Source organism: Petaurus breviceps, unplaced genomic scaffold (assembly GCF_028583685.1).
Source record: "Petaurus breviceps papuanus isolate PSGF00001 unplaced genomic scaffold, PetGlider_PUasm1.0 38, whole genome shotgun sequence".
In the NCBI taxonomy this organism is placed as follows: Eukaryota; Metazoa; Chordata; class Mammalia; order Diprotodontia; family Petauridae; genus Petaurus; species Petaurus breviceps.
In genome coordinates this window covers 64,733,322-64,752,035 of record NW_027186304.1, presented here as the reverse complement: position 1 = coordinate 64,752,035, position 18,714 = coordinate 64,733,322, and the positions used below count along the sequence as shown (strand labels likewise).

Below are 18,714 nucleotides of genomic sequence, written 5' to 3'. Positions count from 1 at the left end.
TGGTTGCTTGGTCCCCCTACAATCTGCAGGCCAGGAGCTCCTGAGGCAGCCACGGGATGGCTGCACAGCCACTGTGCCTCTGTCGCTTCTCACCCTGGGGCAGAGGCTGAACCATGCTGCTCTGTCCTCCCCTGTTCCAACAGAGTTTAACACTGGCCTGTTACTTTGTCTTTGGTGTGTATGGTTTGAGAAGTCCGGAAACTTCCACAGCTGTTGATGATTCATTCTCCTGAAGTCTGCTCTGGCCGCTGCTGGGTTGGGGCCACCCTGGGGCAAGAACCATGCAGTTCACATGGGACTGCGCTAGGCTCCGAGTGTGCTGTGATCGACCTTTCCTGTTGGCCTGTCAGGCTGTCTTCAGCAGGAGATTTATTTCTCTCTGTCACTTTGTGGGTTCTGTAGCTTTAAAATTTGTTTAGAGTCATTTTTTACAGGTATTGGAAGTGGTTGGAACCAGAGCCCATTCCAAGTTTTTGCTTCTACTCCGCCATCTTGGCTTAGCCCCCTAAGGTAAATTAATTTTTTTAAAGAAGAAAAATCTCTAAGTACTTCAACCAAGCCAGATACGAAAGAAATCAAAGGAAAGAATGAGAGAGACCCAGTAACTCATAGGATATAATATTTAAATGGGACAATTTAACTCATGTTCTCCAATGCCTATACTTATGTGCTAAATGTAGATAAACTAATGATATGAATGTTAGGTAAATTTTACCTCATAGACATTTTTGAGATTTGATGAAATGTAACTCAACACTGGAAAATGACAGTTGAAGAGTAGACTTTTAGATTAGCAGATTTAGGTTTGTTTGTTTGGTTTTTTTAAGAGGGATATTCGAGATAACATTTCTGTGTGATTTCTTGAGGAAATCCATGAATGGGCCTCAGGGAAGTAATGAGAAATCATGGGGAGAACTTTTTTTTGTCTTTTTGGAGGGGGAGAGGCAGGGAAATTGGGGTTAAGTGACTTGCCCAATATCACACGGTAGTAAGTATTTAGTGTCTGAGGCTGGATTTGAACTCAGGGCCTCCTGACTCTAGGGCTGATGCTCTGTTCACTGCGCCACCTAGCTACCCTGGGGAAAACTTTTAGATTAATATTAATGGAGGAAGAAGCAAAAGCAATATCATGATGGGTGTATGCTACAAAATACCTTGCTGTAAAGAGGAAATGGAATGTGAATTTCTAGAAAAAGCATGGACAGCATGGAGTGACATTCAATTATTTGAACTACCAGAGCTCTCTATTAAATGCAGAATAGCTGATAAAATCTTGACCTACCTTAACAATTATTAGACTTATCAAAAACTGGAAAAACAAGAACCAGCAATGTGGTGAAGTGAGAGAAAGCAATACAACCCAGTTCTATCACTTAACCACCCCAGCAAAGATTGAGAAAGTCACTAAACTGAGTTTTTGATTGGGAAATCCAAGGAAGAACCAGAATGGATGCTTTCCCCCACCTCCCCCCAAGTCAGGTTGTCACAGCCAGAGACCTGCAGGCATAGGGGAGAGGATTCATCAAGGAAAGCTTGTGTAGACACTGTGGCAGGTGAAAGATAAAAGTGACTGTATGGGGACATTGATGTTCCATGGTGTCAAAACCAAACAGTACTCCTGATGGAAAGTGGAGAGTTACTTGAAAAGTTAAGAGCCCTTCAAAGGAAAGCATTGAAAGGAGTTTATTGGAATACCCTCTAACCCTTCAGTTAGAGAGGAGAAGCAACTGGGGAGTTGAGGTATTGAGTATCAAGAATTGAGTCAGTTACCTTGATGATATTTCAGGTGATAAGTTTATCCTGGGTGGGGACTAATATTCTGTAGAGTCCAAACCAAGTAGAGCTCCTAAGGAAAAGTGGAGGAAAAAGAAGTAGAAAAGAAAAAGAACTTATATAATACATGGGATGAAGAGTATGCAAATGTGGAGGAAGGTGTTGATTGAACCTTACTTTGTTCTGAGCTGGATAAAAGAAGATTGAACACACTCAGACTTTTTTTTTTTCCTCACACACAGTTTGGTGTAGAAATTCACTGAACAGGGAAATTTGTCAGGGAAAGAAGAGGGTAGGATTAATCATGAGCAAAACAAATTTCAATGTTTGAGAGTAAGGCAAGAAGAGAAGATTAAAAGAGAAGGAAAAATAATTTTTAAGATTGTGATTGGAGCAGAGCAAAGGGGAAAGCAGCAGAACAGAAATATTGCTTCATTCTATAGATCACACTCCTCTTCTGCCACCTTCTTTGTAATTAACAAAATGAAGGGCAAGGAGAAAAATATGTAAGTGGACAGACTAGCAGTAAAAATATAACTAACTACCATAACTATGAACTTAAATGGGATGAACTTAACAGTAAAATGAAAGAGCACTGCAGAATGAATTAGAAAGAATCCATCATTGTATTGTTTATGCAAAACACACTTGAAAAGAAAGATTCATAGAGTTAAAAATAATCTATTATGCTTCAAATGAACTTAAAAGAAGCAAGAGTAGCAATTATTTCCAATGTGATAGTAAAAAAGAAACATCATAAAAAATAAACAGGATATCTATATTATCCTTAAAAACACCAAATCTAACAGAAAGATAAATAAGGAAAAAAGCAAAGGAGTTGAATAGAACTTCAAAAAAATTCAATATGATTAATCTCTGGCAATATAAATTGTTGGGCATGGTACCTTTACAAAATTTTTCAATGTATAGGGGCTTAAAAACCTAACATTCAAAGAAGCAAAAATGTTCATCACGTTCTTTGTTGACCACAATAAAAATTAAATGTTAAATAAAAGGAATAAAGATTATGTTCAATAAAAGGATTGAAAATCAGGGACTCAACAGTGTAAGTCTAAAAAATCTATTGCATCAGGGAGGCTGGGTGGCACAGTGAATGGAGCACCAGCCCTGGAGTCAGGAGGACCTGAGTTAAGATCCGGCCTCAGACACTTGACACTTGCGGGTCATGGGACCTTGGACATAAACTATTTTCAAAAATAGAAAATAAAGGGAGTCTTCAAAAATTTATGATACAAATATCATCTTAATCCCTAAACCAGGGGAAAACACAGTAGGGAAAAAACTATTCACCAATATCCCTAATAGATATTCATGGCAAAAATAATTTTACATATAACAATGGGATAATTCTTTGAGGATCCATCTATCAAAGCTCACAAAATACATGATTCAATTATAAAATACTCTTTAGAAAAATAAAGAACAATTTAAATATCTGGAGAAACATTCAGTGTTCATGTCTGGGCCCAGCAAATATAAGAAAACATTTAACAGAGGGAATTAAGGAGGGTTAGTGAAAGTTTTCTGTAGAAGGTGGGATTTTCATTGGGACTTAAAGGGAGCCAGAGAGGTTAGTAAGAAAAGAAAAGGGAGAGAGTTCCAGGTGTGGGAGACAGTCAGAGAAAATGGCCAAAGCTGATCAATCACATGGATGAATATTACAAATAACTAACAATATGAAAAATGGAAATCAAAACAACTCCAAGGTTTTACTTTACATCCTTAAATTAGCAAAGATGACAAAAAATGGGAATAGTTAATTTTGGAGGTGTTGTCAGAAGATAGTCATACTAGTGCATTGTTTGTGTAGATGTTAATCAGTACAACCACTATAGTAAGTAATTTGGAATTATGTGAACAAAGTTGTCATATCATTTGACTCAGAGATCATACTGGTAGCCTCATGCTCTAAGGAGGCCATTGATAAGGATTTTTCACATACATAAAAAATATTTATAGCAACACTTTTGTGGATGGAAAGAACTGGAAACAAAGCTGCCCATCAATTGGGGCATGGTTAAACAAATTTTATATAAATACAATGGAATATTACAGTGCTGTAAGAAATGACAAGTGTAAAGAAACATGGAAAGACTTACTTAAAGTGATGTAGAGTGAAGAAAAGCCAAGAAAACAAAATATATGTCTACCACAATGTCAATCAAGAAAACAATCGCAAAACATCCAAAAGTGAGTGTTTCAAAATTACACAAAACAAAGTTGACTCCAAAAAAAGAGATATGAGAAAATAACTTTGTCTTTGCAAAGACAAGAGGTAGATGGGTATGGTACTCCGTATTTATTTTCTGACTTTTTCAATGTATTGATCAGTTTTATTGATGGGCAGTTGGGGCTAAGTGACTTGCCCAAGGTCACACAGCTATTTTTGTGTGTGTGTGTTAAGTGTCTGAGGCTGGATCTGAACCCAGGTCCTCCTGACTCCAGGGCCGGTGCTGGAGTCCACTGCACCGCCTAGTCACCCCTATGAGATTTTTCTAAGGAAAAAGGGAGGGATTCTGGGAAAACTTTTGGTGATATAAAAAATGAAAAGATATTAACATGAGAAGATAAGGAAAATCAACAGGAAAAATACAAGTGGGAGAGCTTTGAAAATAATGTGTTGAATTTCTTGTATAGTAGGAAATGCAAGCTGCATGTGGTGCATATTTGTAACAGCAAGCACCCCAGCGTCCCCAGGGTGGCTGCCCATACAGGTTCTTGGATCTGCTTTGATAAAGGAAAGCAACTCAAAATGTGTTAACAAGCTTAATTAATTAATTAATTAATTAATTAATTAATTAATTAATTAATCAGTCAAACATGTATCGTTTACCTAGTTCAGGGGAAAGAGGTCAGCACCCCGAACTTCAGAATATACAGACAGAATTATCAAGACAGAAACAGATCAAGTAGACAGATTTCAAACTGTCCAACCATTACATCCATACCCAATCAACATCTGGGTTTCAAAGCCGGGGGGCTCTGGGCAATGGCTTCCCAGAATCCAGATCAAATCACAGAACACTTCTCAAAGTGAGCCCTGAAACAAAGCTACACATCAGGGCTTATTTAGCCTTCTCCTGGCTCAGAGAATGTAACAACCTTATTGACTCACTGGCCAATCAAGAAGTATCTACTGGAAAACAAGCCTCCCAACCCAGGCTCCAGGTGCACTTTAGCCCAGGGGCAGGGAAGATCTTACAAATTTACATTCCCATTACAATATTCAAGGTAGCATGTGCAATATTCCTGTTTTATTTTGTATATGGCAACATTTATCTTATTTGATGTTTATTAAGTTCAGACAGAATAAACTTTTTCTCCCCCAAAAAGGGAAAGAAACAAGAGACTCACAAAATCAGTATTGAGCTCAGGGATCATCTTCACCAGTTGGGTTGGCATGCAGAATGCATGGAGGGTAAGAGTAAAGTTTGAGGAGGGCCTCAGATGCTAGACTAATTAGTTTGTATTTTTCTGTAGGCAGAGGAAGTGATTTGAAAGTTTTTTTTTTTTTTTTAACAGGAAGTGCGCTGGTCAGATCTTTGTCTTAAGAAGATTATTTTGAAAAGTAGATGGTGAATGGAATACCTGGAAGCAGAGAAACAAACAAACAAACAAAAAAACTTGATTAAATTTACAAGACACCTTGCAAATACATTCAAATACATCTACTTCTCTCCTATTCAGGAAGAGCTTTGAATTTGTCTGTGAGATTTAATGGCACAGCTTTCCTTTGATTTCCCTTTCTCCTTGATAGAATTCTTTTCTGTGTTCCATCATCCTAATAATAGACGGGTCTCCCCTCCTCCACTTTCTCAGATTTCCCCACCACACCACAATTTTTTTCCCATTGAAGCCTTGAATGTTTCCTTTAGGAGACCTTTATTCTTCCTAGCAACCTGGACTGTGAAGAGGCATTATTCTCTCCAATTGGAGGAAGATCAGCCTACACTTGGAAGAGAAGTGATAGTTTCTCAACTATAGCAGAAATAAATCATTGTATACTTAATGCTAGTCATTGTATAATGTATTCCCCTATTTCCCTTTATTGTTGAAATTTCTATCATTGGTTCCTGAATCCACTTGTAGATGTTTATGTTTTAACTTCAAGCACTTGGTTAAAAATTAGCCTGGTTAGGGGCGGCCAGGTAGCACAGCGAGTAAGAGCACCGGCTCCAGAGTTGGGATGACCTGGAGATCGAATCCCGGGCTCAGACACTCAGCACCACACACAGAAATAACTGGCCGTGTAACCTTGAGCAAGTTACTTAACCCCGATTGCTTAAAAAAAAAATGGTTAAAACAGTTTTCACCTCTTAATCATTTAACTGCATTCGGTTTCCATCTATTGTCTCAACACTTCAATACAACAGCTATTTCCTCTTCATTGTGGTACTAATCTCTGGTCTCACCAATTTTCCCATCCTTCAATCAATTCTATTAATTTTTTTTTTTTTTGCTTTTTTGGAGGGAGGATGGCAGGGCAATTGGGGTTAAGTGATTTCCCCAAGGTCACACAGCTAGTAAGTGCTAAGTGTCTGAGGTTGGATTTGAACTCTGGTCCTCCTGACTCCAGGGCCAGTGCTCTATTCACTGCGCCACCTAGCTGCCCCTATCAATTTTCTTAGCCCACTAATTTCAACAAGAGAAAATGCTGTTCTGGAGATAATTCTGACCTATGTAGAAGAGCTGGTGGACAAATTATTAAAGGAAGGGAATCTGGGGAGAAATGAGACGTGGCATCTTAGAGTTACTGATAGGTGAAAATAAAGTTGTATATAGCCTTGTCTGCACCCCATATAAGCAGAACTAGGAGAATAATATACACAATGACTATAATAATATAGATGAAAACAATGATGAAAGATATATAAGTACTGATTAATTGTAATGTTCAATCTTAGTTTCAGGAAATAGCTGATGAAATATAGATCCTCCTGAGTAGAGGAGTGATGATTGTCACATTCATTGTCAAACACAGTGTCTAAGGTCTTTTTATTATAAGAGAGGACACAGTAGGTGGTCAGGGAGGGAGGATAAGAAAAAGATCAGGAAATAACAGGTATTAAAAACAATTCACCAGTAAACTTATACCATCTTTTTCCTCATTATTTTCCTTAGTTTCCATTGGCAGCCTTAGTTCAGTCTGAATTTTAGCACTCCTAAAACTTCTTGCTGGACCATGCTATACTTTCATTTACCATCACCAGCCCTTGCTTCCTGCATTTATGTCTTGAAAATCTCAGTCAGATGATGAGTCCTCTGTGCTTCCACATCATGTTCTTTAGATATTCCCCCTTGCACTCAATCAGAATTGTTCTTTCTTTTTACATCATCAAAAATTTAGGCCTTGGATCCTAATTATCCTTTCTCTGAACAATTTTGAAATCTGTTCTCCCAAAATCTAAAGTGCATGTCAGACTATGCCCTGCTTTTCTTTCTTTTAACTAGAATTCTAAAGTTGGAATGTTCACTTTCTCTCAAGGTTTCCTTCACTTCAACTCCAGCAACTAGTTTTTCTTTTTTGGTAAGAATTCTATTCAGACTACATTTCCCTTGTTAATTTTTCCACCTTTTTCAGGATGAAGTTTTTATTAAGGCAAGTCATGTAATTGTGAGGGGCTCTGCTTTTGAGAGAGAGGGAGAAACCAATGGGGGCTTTCTTCTAGATACTTTCTAGCTTTCCATGATACTTCTCACACCTGGTTCTCTTATCTGACTGCTTCTCAGTTTCTCTTGTTGGCTCTTTCTCTAGGTCATATTCACAAACTGTTAGTGTTTCCCATGACTTTCTCCTGGGGCTTTTTTGTCTCTAAGTGGAACTATCTCATTTAGTGATCTCATCAATTGCCATGAGTTCCTTTATCTCTGATGCAGATGATTCTCAGATCTGTTTATCCATCCTTAACCTCTTTCCCGACTTCAAGTCTCAAATCATTAACTGCCTATTGGGCATCTCAGACTGGATATCCAACAGGCATCTCAAACTCAACATGTTCTAAAAAGAAATAATTTCCTCTCTCTCCCCCCAAAAACCTTCCTTTCTTGCCAACTTTACTATTATTGTTTAGGACATCACCATCCTCCCAATTACCCAGACTCAAAACCTCAGTATCATGTTTGATTTCTCACTTTTGGTTACCATACATATCTAATTTCTTGCCGAATCTTGTCATTTCTACTTTCACAACATCTCCTATAGTTTCCTTTTGTCTATTCAGAGACCTGCTACCCTGATGCAGGCCTTCATTACCCAATGGGACTAATTGCAATAGCCTTCTGGCTAAAGTCTTTCCCCACTCCAACCCATCCTTCACTTAGCTGCTAAAGTGATCTACCTAATTGGAACACTAATGCATTGTTGGAGTTGTGAACTGATCCAACAATTCTGGAGAGCAATTTGGAACTATGCCCAAAGGGCTATAAAACTGTGCATACCCTTTAAGCCAGCAATACCACTATTAGATCTGTATCCCAAAGAGATCATGAAAAAGGGTTAAGGATCCACATATACAAAAAATATTTATAGCAGCTCTGTTTGTGTTGGCAAACAACTGGAAGTTGAAGGGATGCCACCAATTGGGGAATAGCTGAACAAGTTATGGTATATGAGTATAATGTAATACTATTGTTCCATAAGAAATGATAAGCAGATAGATTTCAGAAAAAAACCTGGAAAGAGTTACATGAACTGATGCTGAGTAAAGTGAGTAAAACCAGGAGGACATTGCACACAGTTTCAGCAGTATTGAGCAATGATCAACTTTAAGAGATTTAGCTTATCTCAGTGATACAATGATCTAAGATAATTCCAAACTATTCATAATGGGAAACACTATCCACATCCAGAGAAAGAACTATAGAGTCTGAATGCAGATCAAAGAATACAATTTTCTCTCTTTTGTTTTTTTCTTTCTTGTGGTTTTCCCCTTTTGTTCTTATTCTTCTTTCACAACATGAATAATGTGGAAATATGTTTAATGTGATTGTACATGTATAGCCAAAATTTTTTTTAATTGAAAAAATAAAGTGATCTTCCTACAGCTCAGGATTAACCATGTGACTTCCCTACCCCCTTTTCAATAAGCTATATTTGCTCTCTATCACCTGTAGAATCAAATAAAAAAATATCTGGCTTTTAAAACCCTTCACTACTTGGCACCTTCCTACCTTTCCAGTCTTCTTACACTTTACTCCTCTCCAAGTACCATGTGATCCAACAATACTGGCCTTCTTGCTGTCCCTCACATACAACAATCAACCTTTTGACTCCATGCCTTTTCATTGACTGTCCCCCATGCCTAGAATGTCCACTCTCCTCATCTTTGCCTCTTGGCTTCCATGGCTTCTTTCAGGACTTAGCTTAAATTCCCCCTTTTTAAAGAGGCCTTTCTCTTTTCCTTCTCCACCCCCAATGCCTTCCCTTTTGAAATTGCTTCTCATTTATACTATGCTTAATTTATATATTACTTAATAACCTCTCATTTATACTATGCTCAATAACCTCATTTGTCTTCATTGATCTTCATCCAAACGTTCTACATTATGCTTCTCTTTACTTGTCTCGATTACATAAAATTAAAAAGGGTTTGCACAAACAAAACTAATGCAGCTAAAATTAGAAGAAAAGAAGGAAACTGGTAAAAAAAATCTTTTTGGCAAGTTTCTGTGATAAAGGTCTCATTTCTAAAGTATAGAGAACGGAGTCAAGTTTACAAAAATAAGTCATTCTCCAACTAATAAATGGTCAAAGCACATGGATAGGCAGTCTTCAGAGAAAGAAATCAAAGCTATCAGTAGTCATATGAAAAAATTAAAATCTAAGGTACCACCTCACACCCATCAGATTAAGATGACCAAAAAAAATTGGAAAATGATGAATACTGGAGGAGATGTGAGAAAATAGGTACACCAAATGCATTATTGGTGGAGCTGTAAATTAGTCAGCCATTCTGGAAAACAATTTGGAACTATGTTCAAAAAGCGATTAAAATGTACATGTCCTTTGACCAATGATGCATCTGCCAGATATATACACCAAAGAGATCACAGAGGAAAAGGGCCCATCTATACCAAAAAATATGTATAGCAGCTCTTTTTGTAGAAGCTAAGAATTGAAAACTGAGAGGATGTCCATCAATTGAGGAATAGTTAAACAAGTTATGATATATGAATGTGATGGAATACTATTTTGCTATAAGAAATGAAGAGGATGGTTTCAGAAAAACCTTCAAGACTTGTAGTAACATACAAAATGAACAGAACAGGAGAACAGTTTACACAATAACAGTAATATTGTAAAGGTTATCAACTCTGAAAAATGTAGTCACTCTAATCAATACAATGTTCACTTATAGTTCTAAAGGACTCATGGTGACACATCTGAAGAAACTGAGACAAAAAAAAGGTTAAGTGACTTGCCCAGGATCACAGGGCTAGAAAGTATCTGTGCTCTCTATCCACAAGCTGTCTCTGTGTACCACAGATAGGCAAGCACCAAATCCAATCAGTTCAGTTTCCCATCTGAAAGTAAAGGAGTCAACCCCAGGTCCCTAATCCCTGTGGAGAATGCTTCATATGTCTGGGAGCTCTATCAGTACCAGACTTTCCCTTTATACAATGAAGCTTGATTTCCTTTTCCTTTTATTTTCTTTTGGGTGGGTCAGAACTTTGCAATCATCAAGACAGGTGGTATTCTATGACATTTTTTAAAATGATGTCATCTTGTTAAAATTGTATAACCCTAATTTTGGAAGTGAGTGTGACTTCTGGGGCCACCAGCTATGGTAGGCTTATATCTTTTTCAAAGAATGTCAGGTTCTAGACTCGATGAATTGTGTAACATGAAATTTGACAAATATATTGATTTACAATACAATAGATATATGTATAACTGGGTAAGTGTATTTTATCTCTATCCTTCCTCAGAGCAGTTGATGTATTCAAGGATGTAGTAATAGATGACAAGGTTTTGATGTAGTAACAGTGTCAATACCTCGTGATCCCTTTGTGAACATCTCTGTGTCAGAAAGGGCAATATGAATGGATAGACTAAAAACTGTCCATACTTCTGAGGACCTTAAAAGGCTGAGTTGCTAGCTCTATTTTCAGTTATCCAGGAGCTCCATTTGCCAGAAGCTTTTCAGATACATCAAATCTACCATGTTAAATCAGCTTCTACACATGTGTTACTGGAGATTGGAGCTCTTTTCTGCTGACTTGCAAAGGTAGCATGGTACTAGGTATGATTTCACTTTTATATTTCAGTATTTCCATTTCTTGATTGGTATTTCAGATTCATACCTTACTTATGCCTCTGTCTTCTACCCTGGGCAAATTTGACGGGGGATTGGGGATTTGAAGGTCGAGGGGAATGGGATAAAAACTGCCTAGCAACCTTAGTCCTATCAAAGTATTCAGAGGAAGAAAGGTACTAGCTGCTGAGACTGTGTTGCCATGTTCCCCTCTCTTCCTCTTTTCACTTTCAAAAGTCCTTGTGTTATACTGAAGTATCTACCCCATTCCTTGTGTAAAAGAAGGGCAAAAAACTACCCCATCCCATTTTAACTCTGATACTATAACTGGGTGTTAACATTATCAGAATCAACTAATCCAAAAGATCTTAGACTGAGCATGAAAAGTCTGAAAAGCCATTTGATGAAGTGAGTCAAGAGGTGTATTCCAACTGGAGAATTTTGTTATATCCTCTAGGTCTCGTATTGAGTTAGTGGAGAATTAGCTGGAATGGGAGGAATTCCAGAAATTGGAGCAAGCATGTTATTCTAGCTAAAGCCCTTGAGAAGGAACCATGAGGGGGTAGGGGGTAGGGAGCAGGGAGATGCTTCAGTTTTTGCCTTGGCCACATCTGCTCCCCCACTCCTTTTTTCATTGGAAGAGGACCTTATCCCTTTCAAAGGGTCTAAGATGTTGGACCTGACACATTGTTGTCCTAAATGAAATTGTAGCATCAAGGAACAGCAGTGTATGCCTCTGAAGCTAAAAGTAGGTGGACACAGATTAATAATGCTTAAAGGGAACTTCCTGAATATCCCCCAAATGGGGAGGGGGAGGAGAATGACTTCCAGCAACAAGAGCTGGAGTTGCCCCTTTGCCTTATGCATTCTCTAAGCTTGAGCCCACTTTCAATTGGATTCTGTATGTACTTGTGGGAGAGTGTTACAAACTTGGGATGTGTTGTACTAATTGTTCTTATGGTACCAACTTGGAAAATCCCACTTTTTAAAAGGTACTTAAGATTGACTGACTAAACAATTTTCAACTGATAATCCTGGGGAGAATCATACTAAAGGTGAGTTGGGGGATAGCCCTAAAGAATCACCCTTGATCCCTCAGAGGTCTCCCTAGGACTCTGATGTAGAAGTATATCTGAACAAGCTCTAGGGATCCAGTTAATGTATGAGAAGAGGAGTTAGGACAAGTATGCCTTAGAGTCTATAATGAATAGGCTGTACTTGCATCTGCCACCCAACTCTGGGTACACACTAGATAGGAAGTTGGTATCAGCATATAAGCATATGACTAAGAGGACCATCACATCTTATATTTTATCCGTGTGTTATCCACCCTATTGAACTGTAAGCTAAACTTTCTACCTTTCCAAGCACCATTGTTTGCATTTAATAGGTACTTCATAAATGTTTGTTAAATTGAGATGTTCCTAATTATAATATGCTTACTTCTACACTTTAAAAAATCCATGTTTCATTGGGTGTATATATGCCCTCCATCAACACAAACTGCCCCCCCCCATCACATGGTGAATTTCTGGGGCTGGAAAAAAATTGATGATTTGCTGACCAACCTTCCAGTGATGAATTCCTCTTCACTTAGCTTGTCTGGTTCTTGACAACAGACCAAACTACATTGGTCTTATATGTAAAAACTTTCCATCTTGGTAGAAACTTGCCAATTAATCAACAAACATTTATTAAGGACTTACTATGTGCTAGGTACTATACTAAGAGGGGTAAGAAAGGAATATGTATCTGTATAGCACCTACTATGTACCAGGCAATACTTTTTATTGATCCTCACAACAAACCTGCAAGGTAGGTGCTATTATTATCCCATTGTACACATGAGCAATCTGAGACAAACAGGTTGGGTGACTTGCTCAGGGTCACACAGATAGTAAATGTCTGAGGTTGGATTTGAATTTAGGTGTTCCTGAATCCAGGACCAGTGCCCTATCATCTGACCTACAAACTGCCTCTAAGCACTGGAGATACAAACAGAAAGCAAAAACAATCCTTGTCTTCAAGAAACTTACACTCTAATAAGGGAGACAACATATATAAATCAGAAAATGCAAAATAACGACATAGTAGATGGAAGGTAGCCTTAGAAGTAATGGCACTTGTGGCATAATATGTTACAGACTTGAGGCATGGGGAGTGGGAAGGGGAGTTAAGGGATGGTATTAGTAGGAAAAGTCTTTTAGAAAAGGTGCTTAAACTGAGTCCTATAGGAATCCAGAGATTCTAAGCTTGGGGTGCCATACTATTTTACAACCAATGTTATCTACCATCTGTAATGGTAATGGGAATTTGAAGATCTTCCCTGCCTCTTAATAAACCTAAGTGAATTTGAAGACCTTCCCTGCTTTGAAAAATTAGATGAATCTATGTTGAAGAGTGAAGAAGAGAACCCTGGTCCCATCAGAGGATGACTTGGGACTTCACTAATGACTAGTTGGGTTTTTTGTTTTGTTTTTTAACTTTGGTCATATATTATAAGCTGTGTAAACCCTGGACCCCCCTCAAATAAAATAAATGTAGTGATAATGGCTATAATAGTTAAAAATGCAATTTTTAAAAAAAACCTGTGGATAACTTCAGAAAAAAACACAAAACTCTAGTATTTCTTGTTTGAAAAAGCTGACTGCAATAAATACCTTAAAAAGAAACATGACTCAAAGAGTGACTGCAAGTCCTACCTTATGAATTCTGATGTTGCCTTTGCCAACTTGTGTGAATTTGGATAAGTTGCATCATTCATTCTTCAGATTTCCCACCAACAAAGTGGAGCTTACTCACATACCTCTCAAAGCTGTTGTAAGACTTCCTAATGTGATCAAAAATTGTTTGCAGACTATTAAGTGTCATAAAAGAATAAGTATGGCGTTTTCTTCTGTTCTTCTTTGTTCTGGGTGTCTTTGTGTTGGCATTAGAAAGCTGTTCTTTGGTTCCTCAATCAGGTGTTTTCTATTCTCTGAAGATTAAGACTAGGAAGTAGGAAAACATTCCATTTTAAGCAATCACATTTCCTTTTAAAATTAGTAGGCTATAGCAATAGAGAGTAGATAATGCTGCTACTTATATTTGTAGTGGAGGGTGAATTGGCCTAAAAGGACCATCCAAGGTGCCTGTGCCCAATGCTTCCCCAGAAATTTCCATGGACAGCAATGATATGGTGACTTAGCATGTGGGTCTTTTGGTAATGACAAACTTGAACGCTTCAGGCGATGGACTTGTTACTTTGGTATGATTGCAGAAAACTCTGAGTCATCCCTTGGTCTTCCCCCCCCACCACCACCACCTTTGTAACAGCATGGAGGTGAGGTACTACATGAGTTAATAAGAGAGAAATCTGCCCACAGGCTTTCTCTTCCTTCAATCCTCTAGTTGGCATCATGTAACTCAACGATTGGCCTTTCCCTACCACAGGATCATGGTGACTCTTCACACATGTGTAAAGTCAAGCACAAGCAACTTTCCAGAAGACTGCTGCTGTGAACAACTTTCAAGGTTCTGATTACACAGTACAGTGAACTCTCTATTCGATAACAAATTAAGGCAAAACATTCACAGAAATTAAAATACAGCATTTACAATGTTGTGACTTAACAACTTATCACTAGGGATGGCTAAGTGGTGCAGTGAATAGAGCACCAGCCCTGGAGTCAGGAGGACCTGAGTTCAAATCCAGCCTCAGACACTTAACACAAAAACTAGCCGTGTGACCTTGGGCAAGTCACTTAATCCCAATTGCCCTTCAAAATAAAAAAAAAGCAAAGTGTTTGGGGGCAGCTAGGTGGCACAGTGAATAGAGCACTGGCCTTGGAGTCAGGAGTACCTGAGTTCAAATCAGGCCTCAGACACTTAACACAAAAACTAGCTGTGTGACCTTGGGCAAGTCACTTAACCCTAATTGCCCTCCAAAAAAAACAAACAAACAACTTATCACTAAAGTGGCCACATAGTCTTCACCAAAGTGGTCACATAGTTTTAAACAAAGTACATTCATATAGTAATTCAATCATTCTTAAGGAGGCAAGCCTCCTTAATTGACACAAAGTACAGAGGTCAAAAGTTTTCCACCCCTAGGTCACATTGTCTTAATCTCTTCAATCAAAAAATCTTCTTTCTTATTAATTTTAGATTAGTTTCCAATTATCCTTAATTAGTATGTCCTTCACTCAGTCATCTAAATGTAAAGGTCAAATTTCTCCACCCCTAGTAAATCATGATCTTCTCAGTTTGTGTTAAATACCCAAGGAGAGGTCTTTTCATCTTGACTTGAGGCTGGCTCCGTTTCCATGGTTCCACTTCCATGGTCCCAGCTCCTGTCAACTCCTTGTTGTATAGCTCCTTGTCCAGTTTGTGTTCCATACTGAAACTCACAGTGTCCAGTCCACCTCAAGTCTTTCACAGTTTCTGTTTCTGGGAAGACAAAGCTTAACAAAGCCATAATAACATTCATGCACAATGCCAGCATCCTCATCAATTCACTTTCTGTCTATGAAATCAACTCAGACCCACTAACAAGTTGAGAACTCAACATAAATCATCAGTATAGTCCCAGGACCTCTGAAAGCATCAGTAAGATCCTCCTCCAGGATTTCTGTAAACATACAACAAGAAAATCCTCTTTTGGGGCTTCTGAACCAGCAGCAAGGTCCCAGGGCTTCTGTAACAACAGTACCATCCTCTATCAGAAGACAAATATAACAAAGTAACATCAAAACAGACAAAGTACCAGCACCACAGTCATGCTTCCTCCCAGTTCTCTTTTCTCATTTCTCAGAAGTTCTGGCACCACAAGTTCTGTTCTCCATTCTGTTCTCAATTCCTAGCAGTTCTCAGAAGTTCTCAGGATCCCAGAAGTTCTCCCTCTCTCCCTCCAGAAGTAGCTGCTCTGCCTCCAAGATGCTTACTCCCAGAAGTTCTGGCTCTCTAGCTTGGGCTTCTCCTTATATTACATTAGTTCCTCCCTGTCCTGCCCCTTCTGGTTAAGTCAGCAAGTTCCTCCTGCTGTGGGATTCACAAGTTCTGGGTCTTAATACTTGACACAATTATGAACTTGGAACTAGGTGCTAACTACCTGTTTGATTGCAAATACAAGGGGATCTTCAAATTCCATTACTATTACAACACGGTAGTTAGAGTAGGGGGATTCCACTGGGTGAACTTTGCCTGGACCCCTGTCTACCCTTGCTGCTTTGTGTTTTCATTCCTGAGTAGGAAACTGAGCATTAACCCCAAGGTGGGTGTGTCAAGACTTGGAGGGGATCTTCTGAGCTTGAGAGGTGCAGAAATCCTAGGTCTACTGAGTGAATATGACTGATGGCAAGAAAAATTTCTTCAAGATGACTACTTATAAATGGAGACCAAACCCCTGACATGGAATGTCAGAATATAAGGATATTGAGTGAAACAAATACAGAGCTGAGAGGTACGTAAAATAGCTAATCATCAGTCCTACACACTTCTCTACATTCTGATGAAGTATTGTAAAGCCAAGCACGAGCAGCTTTCCAGAGGACTGCTTCTGTGAACAGCTTTTAAGATTCTGATTACACAGTATAGTTAACTCTCTATTTATTCAATAACAAATCAGAGCAAAACATTCACAGAAAATCAAAATATAGCATTCACAACAACTTATCACAGAAAATGGCCACATTGTTCAAAACTGTGTGACCACTGGGTGAAAACTAAGTATAATCATTTAGTCCATCAATCACTTAGTAACTCAATCATTCAGTCATGCTTAAGGAGGCTTGCTTCCTTAAGGGTCACAAAATACAATAGTCAAAGTTCTCCACTCATGGGGCACACTAAATTACAATATTAATCACTACTCTGCACTCTCTTAAGGGGTAGTGTAAAATTGTACACAGGCCATCCACCCCTCAGTCACAAATAAGTTACAATCTTCTCTGTCAGTACTCAGTATCCAAGTAAAGTCTTCTTTCAGGTTGACTTGGGGTAGTCTTTCAGATTCCCTGGATCCCTTTCCATGGTCCCAGCTCCTACCTGGATTCACCAAAGTGTCACCTGGATTCAAAGGCAGACAGCTCCCAGTTCCTTGTCCAGCTCTCTGTTGTTCCTGTTCCACACTGAAGCTCACAGTGTCCAGTCCACCTTAAATCCCTCACAGTCTCTGTTCCCCAGAAGTCAAGGCTTAACAAAGAAACAAAGAGGTTCATACAAAGTACTAGTATCACAATCATGCTTCCTCAGTCTTTGGCAGCTCCCAGGAGAAGCTGGTAGCTCCCCAGCAGAACCTCCAGCTGGTTCCCAGAATAAAAATCACTTCATCCAGGTTCCCAAAATCAAAATCATTCTCTCTAGCCTGGACCCTTCCTCTTCAGCCTCCTTGGCAGCAGCTGTTTCTGCCTCCAGGAATATTATGGTAAGGAGTTCTGACTCTCCTTCTCTTTCTTATATATGGTATTGCTCCTCCCTTTTCAGCCCTTTCCTGTTATGTCAGCAACAGGAGTTCATACCTTCTGTTTCTTTAACGAGGTTTAATTTGAAGTAGGTGCTAAGTACCTCTTAGCTTTCCAACACAAAGGGATCTTTAAATTTCATTACCATTACAAGTATACATATCAGTCTCCCAGCAGATTATAAAAACAGTTATAAATTAACTTATTGAATCTTATTTCTAAGTTGTTCTTTCAATGCATATTGTAGTTCTTTTATGTTTAGTATTTTTTTGTGTGTAGGAATAAAATGCCTGTCCCATACCTGATTTATATTATACAGTGAGTACTTTTTTTGTTCCCCCTTTTGGGGGGACCTTTTTAACAGATTTAAATGAAACTAGCTTAAAAAACATATAATTGCTATGACTATAAAAATAAACAAAAATTTTTGAGATGTGCATAAGTAGAACAGATCCTTTGCAGATCCATGCTGTTTTAAATTATGAATTTGTTCAGTGTTAACAAACAGCATGCAGAGTCTCCAGTTTCTTACTGAATAATAGCCAGTGTGCTGTCAATGTACTTCACATATCTAGGATGTCCCAAAAGTGCTAGTTCAGTTTTAATCTTTGGTAATTTGGTCCTTGAGGATCATTTGATCCTCACAATGATCCTATGAGGTAGATAATGCAAATCTCATTTTACAGACAAGAAAGTAAAGGCTCAGAGATTGAGAGTTCATATGAATATTTGGGAATTATCACTACCCAAATATCAGCAAAGATGTTGTTGTTCAGTCATTTTTAGTCGTGGCCAAATCTTCATGGCCCTATTTAGGGTTTTCTTGGCAAGGATACTGGAATTATTTGCCATTTCCTTCTCTAGCTCATTTTACAGATGAGGAAACTGAGGCAAACAGAGTTAAGTGACTTGTCCAGGGTCATACAACTCATCAGTGTCTGAGGCCAAATTTGAACTTAGGTCTTCCTGACACCAGGCCCAACAACTAGCTGGCTATTTCAAAAAAGATAACAATAATGGATAATTTTTATTACATTAAATTAAGAAGGTTTCGTACAAAACAAAGCTAATGCAATCAAGAATAGAAGGGAAGCAAAAAGCTGGGAAACATTTTTGTACAGCCAGTATCTCTGATAAAGGCTTCATTTCTAAAACTATGTAGAGAACTGAGTCAAATTTATAAGAATACAAGTCATTCCTAAATTTAAAAATGGTCAAAGGATATG

At 38.4% G+C, this 18,714-nt stretch overlaps 1 long non-coding RNA gene across 2 annotated transcripts; it reads right to left on the bottom strand.

Annotated features, from left to right (window-relative positions):
* Positions 1 to 5,019: 5,019 nt before the first annotated feature.
* On the bottom strand, positions 5,020 to 18,326 carry LOC138170557 (uncharacterized). 2 transcript variants are annotated; one of them, XR_011170661.1, is made up of 3 exons: positions 17,073 to 17,611; positions 15,307 to 15,723; positions 5,020 to 5,382 (listed from the first exon to the last, which is right to left on the bottom strand). It is a non-coding gene; the product is annotated as an uncharacterized lncRNA (long non-coding RNA). The 2 variants fall into 2 exon arrangements; XR_011170660.1 differs by lacking the exon at positions 5,020 to 5,382 and having other exon boundaries at positions 14,555 to 15,723; positions 17,073 to 18,326.
* Positions 18,327 to 18,714: the final 388 nt, after the last annotated feature.